At 44.4% G+C, this 19,904-nt stretch overlaps 2 long non-coding RNA genes across 2 annotated transcripts; one reads left to right on the top strand and one right to left on the bottom strand.

Annotated features, from left to right (window-relative positions):
- Positions 1 to 4,915: 4,915 nt before the first annotated feature.
- LOC309512300 lies at positions 4,916 to 6,310 on the bottom strand. The gene is made up of 2 exons (XR_014210949.1): positions 5,872 to 6,310; positions 4,916 to 5,389 (listed from the first exon to the last, which is right to left on the bottom strand). It is a non-coding gene; the product is annotated as an uncharacterized lncRNA (long non-coding RNA).
- A 284-nt stretch (positions 6,311 to 6,594) lies between these two features.
- LOC309513285 lies at positions 6,595 to 8,592 on the top strand. Its single transcript, XR_014211400.1, has 6 exons — positions 6,595 to 7,164; positions 7,536 to 7,589; positions 7,787 to 7,855; positions 7,956 to 8,015; positions 8,099 to 8,196; positions 8,388 to 8,592. It is a non-coding gene; the product is annotated as an uncharacterized lncRNA (long non-coding RNA).
- Positions 8,593 to 19,904: the final 11,312 nt, after the last annotated feature.

The raw sequence follows: 19,904 nt of genomic DNA, 5'->3' as shown, positions 1-19,904 counted from the left end.
TTTGGTTGAAGGAGCATGTAAATCTCATAGACTGTAAAAAAATATGGATGTAGTGTCCATGACGTCACCCGTAGGTTTCTGAAGAGCATTTTTGAAGTCTAAAGTAGTTACACATTGATGGCCTAAGACACGAAACGAGCGGTTTGTGTGAGAAAACAAACAGTTTTTATATCGATTTTACCTCTTGAACTCAGCCACGTCCAAGTGATCTGAGAGCGCGGGCGGGTATAGATATATACAATAGATGTCGCCTTGGCTACCCTAGTGTATATATCTATACCCGCCCGCGCTCTCAGATCACTTGGACGTGGCTGAGTTCAAGAGGTAAAAACGATATAAAAACTGTTCGTTTTCTCACACAAACCGCTCGTTTCGTGTCTTAGGCCATCAATGTGTACTTACGATGGGGAATTGTTTAATTTGGACGACGGGGAATTGTTTTCATTTGGACTCTGTGCATGCTGTTTGAGACAAGTGACCATCGACCTGCATTATATGACTGACAGACAAGAACGGTTTGACCTAAAAATATCAAAATTGAAACTACTGCGGAAAAAAAGACACCTACATCTTGGATGCCCTTGAGGTAAGCTAAAACATACCAAAATTTAATTTCAAAGTGAACTATCCCTTTAACGTTACATGTCAGTCACTCTCTTTTTATAGTCTATGGTCCGTCAGCGCGGCATCGCTCAAGTTCATAGAGAGCTTATTCAGTCCATTTTATATTCTGATTTTGGCCGCCTCTCAAATGGGTTAAACCATAGATATATTGCCTATGAAGTTCAAGTAAATGCGCTAGAAAATCCGCGCTCATTCATGGATGTGCATTTGTTGCATGGACGGAGAAAGCGCCGACACCTGCAGGATTTCATCTGACGGTACATAAGCATATTATAATCTATCTGTTCCGTGAGAACAGAACGAACAAGCCTTTATTGACGTTTTTAAATCTGAAAACTCCAAAAAGCAACGAAATTGTCAGACATCCATTAGTGCATGTTCACAGAGGAAAACAACTGAAATACAGCGCTGGTTGTTCTCTCGAACGATACTCGACACAACGACGGAATCCTAAGCCATGGGCGAAGTAATGGGTGTATTAAATTGTATGAAATAATCCCGGAAAAAAGCACAAAACACTGCAGAGATGGCAAGTTCAGCAGCTAAAATTTGCTGAGGTGAAGTGACGGCTAGTAACAACAGCAGACAAACAGCTAGCAATGACATCAGCGGGAATCCATCTGTCACTCAAGTGGCCACACCCTTAATTATGCAGAACTTTAAATATTAATCAACTAAACGGATGAGTTATAAAAAAATTCACCCCCCTCACAGTTGTTATGAAGGGCAAAATTAGCTGTATAGACCAAAGCCACATAGAGATCCAGGCTGTAAACATGTTTTTTTCTGCTGTAAAGTTGGTAATTTTAACATGGGGGAGATACAGATTTGACTCACTTCTGCAGCCAGCCCAAGCGGCGTTGGTTTCAAGAGAGAGACGGTGAGGTTGCCGCTTGGTAAATCTTAGCATTTAAGATGCTAATATGTGCTACTGCTAGCAAATAGCTAGCTATAGTCAGAGACAATTTATATAAGAGACATGCCACTTCCTCAATCCTCAATACAACTATATAAGGAAAACCCGTAACGGCAAAGATGGCGGTTGTATGCACATGTCCCGCCCCTCCCGCTGAAAAGCCAATCATCTGCTTTTAACAGTCAAGCCGGGAAACATTTAAGCCTATCGTCTGGTTCCACTGACGCATGCGCACAGTTGAGGTTTTGCGACAGCGGAGACGATTTGGCGACAGCGAGTTGTGGTGTGTACAAGATCAGATGGAATCCACATGGAAGAGAGTGATAACAACGCGAAAATAAAGCATTTTATATCGACCACAAATATGTTACATTACATTCTAAGTAAAAGACACAAAATATGTCTTATTTGATCGGTGAGTAATGTAGATGAACTGCTGCGCTTGTGACACTGACAGGGCGCATATTTAACTGAAAGAACAAGCAGAGAGAGAGAGCCCCAGTCGCGCGCGCACTCTCTCTCTCCAGAGCCAGGCGAAAGTTTAAACAAGACTTCACCGTCTCCAAATTAAGCGCTGTCTTGCTCTCTCTCCCTCGCACATATTAATCAAAATAAAACAACATGATGGTAAAAGGTCGGAAGACCAAAGTTTCATGTGGAGCATTCGGAGATATTTTTTCCTGAATTACCGCTGGGTGTGAATTGTGCTAAAATACGTTGCCTTATCTTCTCTGAAATGCGTTCCGCACATTCAGCTGACATAAAATTACTCTCTAAATAAACGAAAAAACCTATCCAGTGATGTAATGTTTTCTGTGTTGACACTAACCTTGTGGGATGTCCATGTCCTAACTGCTGGGATAATCACAAAACCGCATGACACGTCCAATTCGCGAACTAATGACTCCTTTGAACCGATTCATTTTAATGAATAGTTAAAACAACTGATCTATACAATACATTGTTATTACTGATAAAGTGCAAACCTGCTTATATTTAAATAATGGAGAACAATATTGACATTGAATATTGTACAACACCGGCATTCTGGATAGACATGTAAATGAAGTTGGTGTCGTGAACCCTTGCGCATGCGTAGTAAATTATAACCTGCGGGGGAAAAGGCGTTTTAAACCTTATTTTGGGGCAAAGTCATCAAACTTTTTCAGCGATTTTGATCATATTTTACTGCTGTTTCTATACATGCAGTTTTTATGTCCAAGTGACCAGTGAAAGTGCAGTTCTGACTCTCTGCCCATTCATTTAGATAGGAGCCTGGTCTTGTTAGTCCGAAATAGCTGCCCGGAGGCGTTGCCAAGATGGCGGCCGAGTGGCACGACTTGCCTAAAAGGACTTTGCTATAGTCTATCAATTTAATTATGTGTCACTAAAATAAATGAAATATTAATGGATGAATGAAAATAACAAACACATAAGTTGGATGCAAATTAAGTAAATTAGTTGGGCTGACACTATTAAATTAAGCTGTGTCCAACCATAGTAAATAAGTTGAATCAACCTAAATAAATTAAGTTGACCCAACGTAACTACATTAAATTGGAATAACAGAATTGCATAATGCTGAAATAAAGCAAGTTAATCATGTAGAAATCCTTTCCATGATTTTTTTATGTTCATTCAAAGAGTTAGTTTTTTGAGTGCATTTATGTTGGAGAAATGTGAAATTATTTTTGAATTTGGAGCTTTCTAGACTGAGAAAAGCCAGAAAATGTATTTTTGGCTTATGTGGATAAAAGACAACAACTCCCAGAATGCACTTGCTTCGCTGCCCTAGGAGGCCACTCCCAAGCCACGCCTACCGGTAAGAGAGCTCGCAGTTAAACAACAAGGCTAGTCTATTAGTGAGGCTCCGTGAAGAGTCTGCCCGGGATTTCACGATCGCCCAAAATGTCCGGGATTCGGCTTTTGCGTTCTACAGTCGCCATTCATTATGTTTACTGTGGCGAGCAGGACGAGGCTGAGGGCTGCGGGAGAACGGCGCGAGGCCGGTGGCGTGATTACCGATGAGCAGGACGCGCAGCAGTCAAATACTGTCTGTGAGACGCAATGGTCTCGTATCTCTCATGGAGGAGCATTTTTTTTAGCAATGTTAAAACGCACATAAACCGATCACTTGTTTAGCGTTCATGTAAACACTACATTCAGATTCACCAATCGGAATGAATTCAGTTAGATTGAAACAAAAGGTGTGCATATAAACAATGAATGGCGACTGCAGAAAGCAAAAGCCGAATCCCGGACATTTTGGACGATCTCGACGGCCGGACATGTCCGGGAAAAAGAGGATGGTAACCCCTACTACTCAGCTTTCTCCACAGATCAAGAGCCTGCTAGCTTAGCTTCCAAAGAAAGATGGCTGACACTGTGTACATTCTGTGAGTGAGATCCCACCCTCTATGGGCGGGTGAAAACATGCGGGACAGCCCCTCCTGCTGGCTGTAGTCTTTAGCCTCTGGCCAAAAAATCCTCCGATGACGCAAAATGATGATTTTTGCGTCATCGGAGGATTTTTTCCATACAAAAAATACATAAATCTCTTGTCTCAGGGGGATATGAGGGTGCAAAGCACAGTAATTCGAAAATACTACAGGTTTTCTACTAATACAAAGCTTAATGCTAAATCCTGAAGTATCCCTTTAAGGTAAGGCATTCATTTCTAAAAACTTGTCGGACTAACATTTGACCAACATTTATAGTTTACAAATCAGACATTTCTTTATTTTTTAATTCAACACATTTTAAAATATCAAGTTGATACACATAGTGGCCCTCATTTATCAAAAGTGCGTACACCAAATTTCCAGCGTACACCTGGCGTACACCCAAAACCACGGTGACTTTGAGATTTATCAATATGGACGTTGGCGTACGGCACGCTCAAATCCTACGCCAGCTCAGGAGGTGGTGTACGCACGTTTTGAGTTAGTGCGGAAATGCGCAGAAAAACAATTCCTTTCACCACAAAACGCACTGACAAACTAAAAGATATGATATATTATGACCCACGGTAAAAAAAACAACAACATAGTAATTATAAACTTCAGTGTTTATTTTTGTGCAACATGGACTTCAATGTTTAATTTGTGTGACTTTACCAAAGCATTTGATTTGTAGGCATGTATTCCTTCAGTTGCGAGCCTGTGCGCTTTACCTGACGTTTCAGGGTACGGCAGGTGCGCACGGACTGGGTTCAGTAAGGCCGGTGACACACTGGATGCGTGGCGTGAGCGTCTCAGCTGCGTGGCGTGTCCGTTTTTATTTCGGCTCCCATGTTAACAGGTTAGAGTTTGCACACTGCCTGCGTGACGGCTTGAGCCGCGCGGAAAACGCGTGCATGCTAGAAATAGAACTGACGCATTTCCAGGCAAAATAGAATAGGAAAAGATGTTTATATGTCATTTTGACACGAATACATAAATAAATAACATTTTGATGTTTGAAAGTCTAGGTTTTGACATAAATGCAGATATAAATGTAATTAAAAAAATATATCGATTTTCAAATAGCCTACTGCACCTGTCAGTACAGAACGAAATATTCTGTAGCCTATTTTGTGTCAGTACTGCCGACGTTGTCTTTGCTGCTATATTTATGTTTAACATGAAGTATAGGCCTTCCACAACTCTCTCCCCATATGTCAAATATATCACCAATGAGGCTTATCATACGTTACTATAGCAGCAGCGCCGCGTCAGACATGTTTCTGGTGTGCAAAGACATAGAAAATGCCACGCAGCTGACACGCAACAGAAACGCCACGCTCACGCCACGCAGCCAGTGTGTCACCGGCCTAATGAAAGGCTTTCAATGACCAAAAAATAATTCAGACTGATGTTGTGGCAGTTTAATTCACTAAACAATCATCTTTGGCATAAGAGACATTCTGGAATCAAATGATCATTAAAAAGTAATTTATTGTCTTGCAAGAGGCCCAATTGCCACACAGAGGTAGACAGTACAGTCTGTGAAACAAGTGTGACCAGGAGGGAGGGGCAGGCCAGTCTTTATACTCTGTTATCGTTATCTTCCAAGGTTCTTTAAACTCCAGAGATGGATAAGACACCACCAGTGATCCTATTATACTGAACTTTAGTTTAGCTTAACTTACAGCCTGCAAGTCCTAAATTGGACAGCCCTTTGACCTTAGGGGTCAGGGCTTCAGCCTTCAAAGCTCTCCCCCTCTTTCTCCTGCTTCGCAGGCGTTTCACATCAATCATTATATCACATAGTCAGCAACACACATAGTAGTCAATCTAGTGTATGTTAATGAAAATCAAAGTAAGTAATGAAAATCAAAAATCTCCCATTACACTGACAAAATAATAAAAATGACATTCTTCTTTTAATAACAGCCTAATAATAATAATACAAAAAATTATAATAACGACATTCTTCTTCTAAATAACAATAAGCGTCATTAATAATAAAAATCTAGAAATAAATTTTGTTTCTTTCCACTTCCCTGGTGATGGTCTCGATCTCCACGTCGGAGAAGTTTCTCTTCTTTGCCGTCTTCCGTGTGTCCATGGCGTAAAATGAGGGCGTGGGGGAAGCGGAGACTTGAATATATAGGGGCGTGTTATTCTAATGACGATCGTTTTCTGCCGCGGCAGTTATCAAGGGCAGGTATTGCGTACACCTGGATTTCAAAGGTACACACAGCTTCATAAATCAGGCGGTGAGAGGAGTGTAAGCATAATCTTACGCCAACATATACGCCCGTTTCTACGCAAGAATGATAAATGAGGGCCAATGTGTCACTGTATCTTCTGACCTTATAGGTTCTCATCAAATTTGCGGATGATACGGTGGTGATGGGTCTCATCTCTGACTATAAATGATGCTGCCTACCTTGATGAGGTGGAGAAACTGTCATCATGGTGTCAGTCAAACTGTCTCTCTCTGAATGTCAGCTAAACCAAGGAGCTGGTTGTTGACTTCAGAAGGAGGAACTACTCAGCATCAGCGGGATACCTTCATCTTCTTCTGAGATGTGTGCAAACCTGGTGACCAACTACACTGTTAGACTTTTCTGTAATTTCTACAGTTATTTACTTTAAATCCCCCAGTATTATACTGCTATTTCTCTTTACAGTAAATAACTGTGATTCCCATTGCATCATGGGAATTTTCTGTGACGTCTAACACCACATACAGAGACTTACTGTATTTTTAAAATTTGCTGTATACTACTGTATTTGACGTAACTGCCTCTCTGGCTGGCACCATTCCATCGTGCTTTTTATTTCCTAATTTTTGCCTTACACCGCGTGTCTACAACGCTATAATAGCCAGAGGCTGTCTATATTGGACACATTGAAGCGACCGGACCTTTAAATGCATACCTGTTTATCCCTTGTCAGAAATAGCGCGAGCGCTTGGACTCGTATCGGACTACGTCAGAAATATAACGGCCGCAGCGCATCACTACACCTATTTTTTTACAGTCTATGCACTACACTGACTGTCTGGGATTTGTCGTGTCGCGTCAGAGCATCCAGTGTAGGTAATGGGGTCTGTCTTTTGTTGGATCGCGACGTTCGTGTCTGGCCCGGGGAAGAGACGGAATTCACTTCACCGAGAGAGAGAGATCAGCAAGCAAGGTAAAAAAACAAAACATTCTGTGTGTGTTGTCAGGATTGTGCCCAGTTTAACGTATGTTATAACGTTAACTTTAGCCTAACGTTACTCGTCGTCAGCATGGCGGTAACGAACTTTACCATGGTAAACTGAGCTAACGTTTCATTTTACACACTTTGTTAGATTATTGAATTGTCGAGTTAAAATATGCCAACGAGCAACGCGTTTACATTAACAATAAATGTGAATAAACTAATGTGAAATTCTGTTTATAGCCTAATGTTGGCCTACTGATGAGAACCTTTATAGTTTTAGCATTAGTTTGCAAACTATACCATATTATACTTTTTTTTTTAATGGAATTTAATATTTACTTCCATTTTTGTGTTTAAAGGCAACTGCAACAAAGCGCCAATTCGCGCCAGTGACTTCCAGCAAGATTCCAGAGGTAGGCCAGCCCATTTGTGATATATTTTGAGATAAATTTGCTGAAATGATTAGCAATACGCTATGTGAAAATTGCTTTTGAGCCACTGGTGCAGACTAAGTAGCTTACAATATCTTACAATATCTTATAAAATCTCTATAAAATTGGCTAACTTTATATCAAATAAGTGACCTTTGCATTATGTCTAACTTTATTAGACAGCAAATGAACCAATCAGAAGATGGACCATTGTCTTTGTTCAGTCTCACCAGATTAAATGTATCCAGGTAAGCACTGCAGTAAAACTTTCACTAATTCATTCATACAAAATCTAGCATTCTAAACAACTTAAGTTTATATTTTTGCATTATTTTGATATTTTATTAGCCAGAAGACTCTACCATTGCAGTCCCACCTGACTAGGAAGGTCCTAATATCAGCGCACAGGTGGGTTAACTACTGTAGGAAGGAGAACGATCATCACACAGTGATTTCTTGCATGTATCTTACTGTGTATTTGTCTCAAACAGGTACTCCTTCACTGCAGACAAGCTGAAATGGGCTAAAATCATCGATTTCAGTCGTTCTTTCTATGGATCTCAGCATTTTTGGACAGAATTTAGGATTTGTAAGTATTAAAATTTAATCTGGCATAATTTTATTTAGTTCTTTTGTATGCTATTTATTGACAAAAGCTGTTTACAAATATATATTCTTAAGTTTTTGTGAAAATAATAATAAAAATTAACAAAAAAAAGAGGTTAAAAATAATGTGACACTAATACTCTCTCTCTCTTTCTCTCTCTCTCTCTCATATAGTGTTGGAACCGGGATCTCCTCTGAAGGACTGAGTACATTTGTGTTTGTGGGCACGCATGCAGACCAGGGAACATTCTGATGTTGTCAATCAAGTTCTGAACAGGAACCAATCTTTGGAGAAGTTCATTTATTCACAAAGGTGGACAAAAACATTGTGTTGGCTTTTTAAAGATTATTTTGATGATGACTTTTACTCCTATGCTGTAGAAAAGATGGAATAGACAGTCAGACATTGATAATAATAAGAAATGTTTCTTGAGCATCAAAGAGACTTCTTTCAAAAACATTAAGACACTTAAATACTTATTTTGGCCTCCAGTGTACATGAATCCAACAAATTTTTGGAAATAAGTGAAATTATTTTGAAGGTGGGGTTATGTGTCATGTATTGTGAAAAGAACTGTGTTTTGTCCTGTGTTGGACATTTCCTTTTTGAATGCTTAAAAATGTATTTATATTCTGCAGTTTTATGAATGTAATGGTTGATATTTCATTATAATACTTGTATAAGCTAAACAACCAATGACTACATTCATTTAGTCCAGGGTTCACCAATCTCGGTCCTGGAGGGCCGCTGTCCTGCAGAGTTTAGCTCCAACTCCAATTAAACACACCTGAACCAGCTAATCAAGGTCTCATTAGGCATACTAGAAACTTTCAAACAGGTGTGTTGGAGCTGGTTGGAGCTAAACTCTGCAGGACAGCGGCCCTCCAGGACCGAGATTGGTGAACCCTGATTTAGTCAAATGCTAATGTTTTGTTTATGGTTTTATGTATGTTTTCAAAAATGTTTGCAGTGAAGGACAGCACATAATGTGTTAATTTAACACGTTTACACATCTTTGTGTTAACCTCTCTGATATATTTACTTTGTTAAAATCATTAACACAATGAATGAGTTAAAATTAACACAAAAAACATTATCCCTAAACTCACCCATTAATGTGTAAAAATTTCACACATCATTTCCAGCATTGGCATGTTTATTTTGTGAGATATATGAAATGTTTTAAATAAAAAAATGGTATTTTGTGATAACTTTGTCTAATTGGTTTGTATGAAAGTAGTACTTATGTAGGATAAAAATAAAATTAATCATATATCAAAATTATCAAATCTAATTTATATTTAGTACAAATAAAAATAATTACAGTAGTGTACTGATTAGCTTCGTTTTTACAGTAATGCACTGTACTGATTAGCTTCGTTTTTACAGTAATGCACTGTATTACACAAAACTGAAATATGGTTTGGTACTGTAACTCTTAATTACAGTAACTTACTGGCAACAGTGTTGCCAGTAAGTTACTGTAAAAAACCCTTGAAAAGTCTAACAGTGTACAAGAAACGTCTTGCCTCTGTACTTGCCAACAAGGGTTTCTCCACCAAGTACTAAATAATGTTTTGCTTGGGGATCTAATAATTATTTCACTCACTGAAATGCAAATCAATTTATAACCTATTATCATGTTTTGTCTATTATCAGGATTTTTTGGTTGATATTCTGTCTGATAATTCTATTCTGATAACCTACCATAAAAATGATTGACCCTTCATTTCTTTGTAAGTGGGAAAACTTACAAAATCAGCAGGGGATCAAATAATTATTTTCCCCACTGTATACCTAAAAACCCTGAGCATTGTCAGAAATGGATTGCTGCTATCAAGAGGGAACACTGGACTCTTACAGAAGACTCCAGACTGTGCAGTGAGCACTTTATTTCGGGTAAGTAATGTATTGCTAGGGAAGTGTTAGCAAACGCTAGCTGTCCTAACCTTAGCACCTATTCCCTACCAATTAGCATTTGCAGACTAATTACATTAGGTAATGTGTCGCTGGATAACGTTTCCAGACAAATAGCCTAGGTCATCTGTGTCGCTGGCTAATGTTATGTATATTATATCCACTGTTGGTGTCTTATTCTACCACTGCAGGAAAGAAAAGTGATAATCCTCTGAACCCCAATTACGTATCAAGTCTGTTTGCCTACCTGTCACCTGAGTGGCAAATAAAACTTTAATAAGATTAATCTATATATAATTTGAATACTGAAATGAAAACTTCGGTAACACTTTATAATAACTGCACGCTATTAATCATTAGTTAAGCATTAGTAAACAGTTAATTCATCATTTATAAAGCATTAATAGACATTAATAAGCAGTTTAAAAATACAGCTATAAATGCTTTATACTTGATTTAAAAGCATATCTATAATGTGTTTAATAATGGAATTTTCATACTTTATTAATGATCAATTTATCATTTATAAATGAAGTATTGCTTTATTTTCAAACCAGTTCTTTAGGAGTTGTCAGTGGTTCATAAGATCACTTAGAAAGTGTAAGTAAATGATTAATACATTATTTAAATGTACATTCATATATCTTATTATTCAGACATATAGTAATAGTTACTTAGTGTGTTAATACATGCTTTATTAACATGTATTTCTACTGTAATTCATGGTTAATTCAGGTAGTTATAAAGCATTTAGAAGTGGTCAGTTAACTATGTTTGTGAGCTCATCTAAAGTGAGGACTAGTTATGTCTTGTAAAACATTTATAAAGGAGATTTAAAGGTTGTTAAATATTTGTATGTTCTGTATCACTGTGTTGTGTTTGTTTCCTTTTTCTGTTTAGAAGATAACCAAGCCTTTAAATCTCCTTTATAAATGCTTTACAAGGCATAACTAGTCCTCACTTTAGATGAGCTCACAAAAATAGTTAACTGACCACTACTAAATGCTTTATAACTACCTGAATCTACTAAATTTACTTTCACTTTCTAAGTGATATTATGAACCACTGACAACTCCTAAATAACTGGTTTGAAAATAAAGAAATACTTTATTTAGAAATGATAAATTGATCATTAATAAATTGTGACAATACAATTGTTAAACACATTATAGATATGCTTATAAATCAAGAATAAAGCATTTATTGCCGTATTTATAAACTGCTTATTAATGTCTATTAATGCTTTATAAATGATGAATTAACTGTTTACTAATGCTTAACTAATGATTAATAGCGTGCAGTTATTATAAAGTGTTACCAAAACTTCATTTAGAAATGATAAATTGATCATTAATAAAGTATGAAAATACAATTATTAAACACATTATAGATATGCTTATAAATCAAGAATAAAGCATTTATAGCTGTTTTTATAAACTGCTTATTAATGTCTATTAATGCTTTATAAATGATTATTAGCATGCAGTTATTATAAAGTGTTACCAAACATTATGTTTAAACGATGCTCACTGTTAATGTATGATTATTTTGTAATCTCATATAATTAATTTGCCATTACACGTTTAGCAGAGAGATAACCCAGATGTTTCTACTGCGGCGCACATTTTAATAAATATTCTGACCCAAAGCCTGGGTCAGATTCAGGCAGCTCAGGGTCAGCAGCCTTCTCCTGGTTTTTATCAGCCGGGTCAGGGTCAGCAGCAGCCTTCTCCTGGTTTTTATCAGCCGGGTCAGGGTCAGCAGCAGCCCTCTCCTGGTTTTTATCAGCCGGGTCAGGGACAGCAGCCGCAGCAACAACAGCAGCAGCCTTCTCCTGGTTTTTGTCAGCAGCAGCCTTCTCCTGCTGTTTCTTCAAGAGTAGAACAAGATATGACCAGGTTATCAGCACCTTCTCCTAACGATTAAACTGTTCTATTTGTTTATCTTTTGCACATTTAATATTATAAGTAAAAGTGTTTTTTTTTTTTTTTTAAGAGCATTTCCTGGGATGTTCAAAAAGAAAACAGCAAAGCCTCAAATACAACTAAAAGCAACAGCTTGGAAGCCATTTACATTTCAGATATACCTTTTGTCATGATGCAGTTGAGACAAGGAGGAAGCAGGATCCAAATGCAGCACACTTTATTCCATAATCTCCAGACTTTACAAACACAGGTTAGAGAACAGGACGCAGGAACAGAACAACTAACATCAGCACTGAACACAACTAAGAACTCACAATCACTGAACTAAAACACAGGGCTTAAATACAAGGACAAACAAGCTAAACAAGATAACAAGAGGGCGTGGTTAATCTGAAACACCTGGGGAGACTAATAGACATAACAGGGAACTACTGAACATGAAAAGTGCATGAAAAAGACAGGGGAACACAGACCGACATCACAACACCTTTACTACTCCAAGCAGGCCTGGGCAAACGTATTTTTACGATTTCTTCCAACATGGGCCATCATGAAGTAAGTATAATTTCACTGTAGTATTGTAAAACATTTGTACAATTTTGTGTCCATGTTGATGTAAGGTCACCCAGCCCAAAAATGACAGTGTCATATTTCCATGAATTGCAATCTTATATTAGGATTTGTAATGTTGCATTCATTTTTTTATGATTCTGAAACAATCCTAATTTAATGTTTCAGATTTCATATGTATTTACATTACCATTTCTGTGTGTACGATTTTTTTGCTCTTGTTTGCGAACCCTTGTTCTGTTTTGTTTTCTGTAGCTATGCAAGCTACTTGAAGCTGAATTTCTAAAAATGAGATCACTCGCTGGAGGGTGGCTGCTTTATAAGGCACCAGCTGCACAATATTAAACACCAAAGCAGACACAAGCATGCGAAGAGCCAAACACAACTGTTTTAGTGCATATTCTTTTATAATATTGCACAGGGAAGTGATCAATTATAGGTACTACTCGGGCTCCGGTCATTACTAGTACTTTTTTTTTTAGCTTCCACTTTACAGATATAAGCCTAATTATACGTTAAGGGACCACAAATACTTAGCTTGGAAATCCAGACCTAAATCTAAAAGATTAATGGTCTGGCGTTGACTAATGAAAATCGGCCAGCTCGAGGGGCGGCACCAAGCATGCATTTGAAAATCTCACTGCACGCAGTTGGATAACACTATGACCAATCACAACAATAAACCCCATACGCTTAGCTACCAGCGGAGCTAACTGGTAGATTATACTCTTACCGTATCCAGTCGGCAAAACAAAGCAGCGTCTTCTGTTCCGGTTTTAGATAAAAAGCCAAGTCTAACTCGTTCATTGCCGTTTCAAACAACTGTTCCCTATCGTCCGGTCACTACGACGTACGTCGTGGTGAACGACGAATAGGAATCTCGCTAGAGAGGCCAATCTACTTCGAGTGAAACTAAAACAAGCCAATACACATTGGCGTGCAATCATTTGCATCAGCTGCGCAGCCTCGCAGCGCGGGTATTTAACGAGCAGCTGGTGTGATTGCACTTCAGCTTTTTGCTTCGGAGCCAAGCACTTCGATGCGTCTTCTGAGAGTGATATCAGACGAGCCGTTGGATCTCTCTTTCGGTGCGGGTGTAAGAACACGGCAGCGGGGACAGTCTTCTCTTTGTGTTTGTTTGTTTTTCTGTGTTTGTCCGGTAAAAACTGAGCAAACAAAAAGCTGTTCTTACAGCTGGTAAGGTGCGCCGTTGAGCGCTCAAAGGCTGTTGTCACAGCTGGTAAGACAGCGAGAAGAGAGAGAGCGCACAGACGGGTGCACATTCCCGTCTGTGTTCGCAGTGTCTGTTCCCCCTGTGTGTTTCAGCACCAGTGAGAGCAGTCCCTAAAAGAGCTTACACAGATAGAGAGCGTCTTTTTCAAGTGAGAAAAAATGACTTTCTATCTGTGTGTTTCTGGATGCGGTCGTTACCTGGGCTCACAGGATGGTCACAAACGCTGCCTCGTGTGTCTGGGCATTAAACACGCTGAGGCAGCGTTTGTGGATGAGTCATGTACCCATTGTGGGAAGATGACCATCGCGGAGCTGCGGTCGAGACTCACGTTCCTGCAAAGGGGCGGAGTCCCCGTGCCGCTGCCTCGATCCAATCCTCCTCAGAGGGTTGCTTCGGGCAGTGACGTGGGTGACCTGAGGATCACGGTGAGCGCGTCTCCTTCGGGGAACCAACCCCCTAGGAGCCCTCACCCCTCTCATGCTCCGCAGCCAGTTGAGCCCCCATTGGAGAAAGCTGGACCATCCTCGCGGTGTGTACCGGTTGTCTCCTTTGGGGCTCCCTGTGAGGATCAGATGTCGATCGCGGCATCGGAGGGTGGGTCAGATGTCTCTGCGGATGACGACTCAGCGCCGTTACCTCCTTCGGGTGTGTCAACGATGCCTGAGACGGACCCGGAGATGATGGCCATGCTTTCCCGGGCCGCCAACGGGGTCGGGCTCGTGTGGAATCCTCCACCGTGTCCCGAACCCTCGAGGTTGGACGATTGGTATCTCGGGGTGGCGCGCGCTGGTTCTCAGCAACCCACCCCAGTGCCTTTCTTCCCGGAAGTGCATGAGGAGCTTACGGGGGCGTGGACGGCACCTTTCACTGCCAGAAACCGTTCCGGTGGCTCCTCCTCCCTCACCACCCTTGATGGCGGGGCAGCTAAGGGATACACGCGCATCCCGCCAGTGGAACGGGCCGTTGCTATGCAACTGTGCCCTAACTCCACTTGGCGCGGAGAACCGTGTCTCCCTTCACGGGCCTGTAAGTACTCGTCGGATCTAACCGGCAAGGCTTACAAGGCCTGTGGGGAAGCTGCCTCTGCCATGCACGCCATGGCGTTGCTGCAGGTTCATCAGGCCAAGGCACTGAAGAACCTGCACGAGGGTGGTCATGATCCCCAAGTTCTTCAGGAACTTCGTATCGCGACGGACCTCGCGCTTCGTGCGACGAAGGTGACCGCGCGGTCGGTGGGTCGTGCGATGTCCACCATGGTGGTCCAGGAACGCCATCTCTGGCTGTGTCTGGCGGACATGCGGGAGACTGACAAGCTCCGGTTCCTTAACGCCCCCGTGTCCCAGACCGGCCTCTTCGGCGACGCGGTCGAGAATTTCGCCCAGCAGTTCTCGGCTGTACAAAAGCAGACTGAGGCCATCCGTCACATCCTGCCGCGGCGGCCAGCTGCTGCTCCCACCCCACCGCCTGCGGCCCCTCAGTCTGCTCGTCGCCGAGGGCGGCCTCCTGCGTCTGCCCCTGCTCCCGCGCCGCCGCAGCAGCCTCCATCTAAACGGCGCCGTGGAGCCAGTCGCAGGCGGGCCGCCCCGCCCGTCCAGGACCCCGCTAAGAAGGGCGGCAAAGCCAGGAGCAAGCGGCCCTAGGACGGGCGACCCAGAGATGGCAGGGACTGCTCTCCAGGAGACGATGACCGCATCGCTCCATCCCCCGGAAGAGGGCCGGGTGGAAAATCCTTGTTTTCCTTTTGTTTTTGTTCCGCCGCTGGCCTCAAAACCAGCGGTACCCAAATTTTCAATAAAAGAGCAGTTTCTTACATCTCTGGGTCCGAAGAGGGCCCGGAGAGCAGTGGGGGGAGAGAATCCTCACCACTCTCATCCGCCTCTTCTATCGCCAGCAGGCAGCAGTGTGCAGTTCGAGGACGCAACCAAGCCGCCTCCTGCACCTCCGGCCTCGTGGAATCAGGTAAGTGTTGCACAGCACACTCAGACTCCGCTACGGGCTGCCTCCCAGAGAGAGCCTCCCGAGTCGAGCCCCTGTGTTCCACCTCGCTGCCCCACTCCGGGTACGCCTACGGTCCCTTTGGTCCCGCTTGTACGGTCTCTGCGAGCCTGGTTAGCGCTCCCCAGTCCGTCTCGCTGGCTCATTCGGACCATCAGGCTCGGCTATGCGATTCAGTTCGCCCGGCGTCCCCCCAAGTTTCGGGCCATCCACTCCACTACAGTGAGAGCAGCCGATGCCCATGTCTTGCGCGCGGAGATCGCAGTCCTACTGGCGAAGGACGCGATAGAGCCGGTCCCTCCAGCCGATATGAGGTCAGGGCACTACAGTCCCTACTTCATTGTACCCAAGAAAGGTGGTGGGTTACGACCGATCTTGGACCTGCGAGTTTTGAATCGGAGCCTTCACAAGCTACCGTTCAAAATGCTTACGCAGAAACGCATTTTCGAATGCATCCGTCCCCAAGATTGGTTTGCAGCGATCGACCTGAAGGACGCGTACTTTCATGTCTCGATTCTTCCTCGACACAGGCCGTTTCTGCGCTTTGCGTTCGAGGGTCGAGCATATCAGTACAAGGTCCTGCCCTTCGGGCTGGCCCTGTCTCCTCGTGTCTTCACGAAAGTCACGGAGGGGGCCCTTGTTCCCATGAGAGAACAGGGCGTTCGCATTCTCAACTATCTCGACGACTGGCTCATACTGGCACACTCTCGAGATCAGTTATGCGAACACAGGGACCTCGTGCTCAGGCACCTCAGCCAGCTGGGCCTTCAGGTCAACTGGGAGAAGAGCAAACTCGCCCCCGTGCAGAGGATCTCTTATCTCGGTATGGAGTTGGATTCGGTCGCCCAGACAGCGCGTCTCACAGAGCAACGCGCTCAGTCGGTGCTGAACTGCTTGAACACGTTCAAAGGCAGGACGGCGGTCCCACTGAAATTCTTTCAGAGGCTCCTGGGGCATATGGCAGCGGCAGCAGCGGTAACTCCGCTCGGGCTGCTTCATATGAGACCGCTTCAGCACTGGCTTCACGGCCGAGTCCCGAGATGGGCGTGGCATCACGGCACTCACCGGGTGGCAATCACACCGGCGTGCCGCCAGACCTTCAGCCCGTGGTCAGACCCCTCGTTCCTTCGGGCAGGAGTCCCCTTGGAACAGGTGTCCAGGCATGCTGTGGTATTCACAGATGCCTCTGCCACCGGCTGGGGTGCCACGTACAACGGGCATGCAGTGTCAGGGGTGTGGACGGGCCCCCAACTGCACTGGCACATCAACTGCCTCGAGTTGCTAGCAGTTCGTCTCGCTCTGAGCCGCCTAAAAAGGCCGCTACAGGGCAGAGACGTGCTGGTCCGTACGGACAACACTGCGACCGTTGCGTACATCAACCGTCAAGGTGGTCTACGCTCCCGTCGCATGTCGCAACTCGCCCGCCATCTCCTCCTTTGGAGTCAGAAGCGTCTGAGGTCGCTTCGAGCCATGTATGTCCCCGGTGTGCTCAACCGTGTGGCCGACGAGCTATCACGAGCTGTGCTCCCGGGAGAATGGCGACTCCACCCCCAGGTGGTTCAGCTGATCTGGAGAGAGTTCGGAGAGGCTCAGGTAGACCTGTTTGCCTCCTCAGAGACCTCCCACTGCCAGTTGTTTTACTCCCTGACCGAGGGAACACTCGGCACGGATGCACTGGCACACAGCTGGCCCCGGGGCCTCCGCAAATATGCATTTCCCCCAGTGAGCCTACTTGCACAGACCCTGTGCAAAGTCAGGGAGGACGAGGAGCAGGTCCTTCTGGTGGCTCCCTATTGGCCCACCCGGACTTGGTTCCCAGAACTCATGCTCCTCGTGACAGTCCCTCCCTGGCCCATTCCTCTGAGGAAGGATCTTCTGACTCAGAGACGGGGCACCCTATGGCACCCGCGTCCGGACCTCTGGAAACTCCATGTCTGGTCCCTGGACGGGACGCGGAGGTTCTAGGTGACTTACCCCCAGAGGTACTTAACACCATCACTTCTGCGCGAGCACCGTCTACGAGACGTGTGTACGCCTTGAAGTGGAACCTGTTCGTCGAGTGGTGTTCCTCTCGCAGAGAGGACCCCCGAAGATGTTCGATAGGGTCAGTGCTTTCCTTCTTGCAGCAAGGGTTGGAGCGAAGGCTGTCTCCCTCCACCCTTAAAGTACATGCTGCTGCTATTTCAGCATATCATGACCACATAGATGGCAAAACAGTAGGAAAGCACGACCTGGTCGTCAGGTTCCTTAGGGGGGCGAGACGATTAAATCCTCCTCGTCCTCCCTCCATACCCTCTTGGGACCTTTCCCTGGTGCTTCGAGCACTTCAGGATGCTCCCTTTGAGCCTTTGCAGTCAGCAGACTTAAAGCTTCTCTCCTTGAAGACTTTGCTGCTGATTGCACTGGCTTCGATCAAGAGGGTAGGGGACCTGCAAGCATTTTCGGTCGACGAATCGTGCCTAGAGTTCGGGCCGGGTGACAACCATGTTGTACTGAGACCCCGGCCTGGCTATGTGCCCAAGGTTCCTACCACTCCCTTTAGAGATCAGGTAGTGAACCTGCAAGCGCTGCCCCTGGAGGAGGCAGACCCAGCCCTGGCTTTGCTCTGTCCCGTTCGCGCTCTGCGTATGTACGTGGACAGAACTCGAAGCATCAGGACCTCAGACCAGCTCTTTGTCTGTTACGGAGGCCAGCAGAAGGGAAAGGCTGTCTCCAAGCAGAGGATGGCCCACTGGATAGTGGATGCCATCGCCTTGGCTTACCAATCTCAAGGCGTGCCCTGTCCGCTCAGGTTGCATGCACACTCCACGAGAGGCGTTGCATCCTCCTGGGCGCTGGCACGTGGCTCCTCGCTAACAGATATCTGTAGAGCTGCGGGCTGGGCGACACCTAACACGTTCGCTAGATTCTATAGCCTACGTGTAGAGCCCGTGTCCTCCCGTGTTCTCACCCTAAACGGGTAGAAGCACGGTGAGTACCGGCTCTGTCGGCTTGCTGCATCCTACTGTGCACCTTATTACTCCAGAGTCAAAACCTGTTGAGTCCTCCAAACACCCTCGGCCCGGACATGGCGGAGTGTCCGGTGCCAGGCCTTGTCCGCTGAATCCTTGAGAACCGGGTCTAGGCTGGGTCCCATATGTGTGACCCTACGGGGATCCCATATGTGTATATTCTCCACGGCTGCTCCTAATGGAAGCCCGTGTCTTTCCCTTGGGCTAAGTCACCCATTACTCATATGCAGTACAACCCTCGGGTTAGTCCATATGTCTATTCCCACATAACTCTCCTTAAGAATGTGGCTCCCGCAGCGTTCCCCTCCCTCAGATCGGGCACGCTTTCCCAGTGTTATCCAATAATCTCACTGTATGGGTTATAACGGAACAACAGTGACGGATACTCTCGGTGTAAGCCCTCTCCTATCGTCCTTCCAGGCAAGAAGGTGAGGAGGCTTACACGGGGCGCTGGATGGGGTGCAGCAGCTGTGGCGCTTTGCTAGGGATTCCTATTCGTCGTTCACCACGACGTACGTCGTAGTGACCGGACGATAGGGAACGTCTCGGTTACATATGGTAACCCTCGTTCCCTGAGGGAGGGAACGGAGACGTACGTCCCGTCGCCACATCTGCTGCTACCCGCCGGGGCGACCAGCTTTTCAGGCTTGGCTCCTCAGCAAAAAACTGAAGTGCAATCACACCAGCTGCTCGTTAAATACCCGCGCTGCGAGGCTGCGCAGCTGATGCAAATGATTGCACGCCAATGTGTATTGGCTTGTTTTAGTTTCACTCGAAGTAGATTGGCCTCTCTAGCGAGATTCCTATTCGTCGTTCACCACGACGTACGTCTCCGTTCCCTCCCTCAGGGAACGAGGGTTACCATATGTAACCGAGACGGTATTCATCCATAGCCATCTTGCAATGTTTACTAAAGACTTCGACGTCACAGCGCTGTCGTCATCTGTTTAGCTCGCCTCTGGCCCGCCTATATCAGATAACCCGATGTGATTGGTGCAGCTCAGATCGAGGGGCATATTTAATGAGCTTCATTACTCG

This window comes from Leuciscus leuciscus (genome assembly GCF_965113295.1).
Source record: "Leuciscus leuciscus genome assembly, chromosome: 13".
Taxonomy (NCBI): domain Eukaryota; kingdom Metazoa; phylum Chordata; class Actinopteri; order Cypriniformes; family Leuciscidae; genus Leuciscus; species Leuciscus leuciscus.
This window is presented reverse-complemented; position numbering and strand designations above follow the sequence as displayed.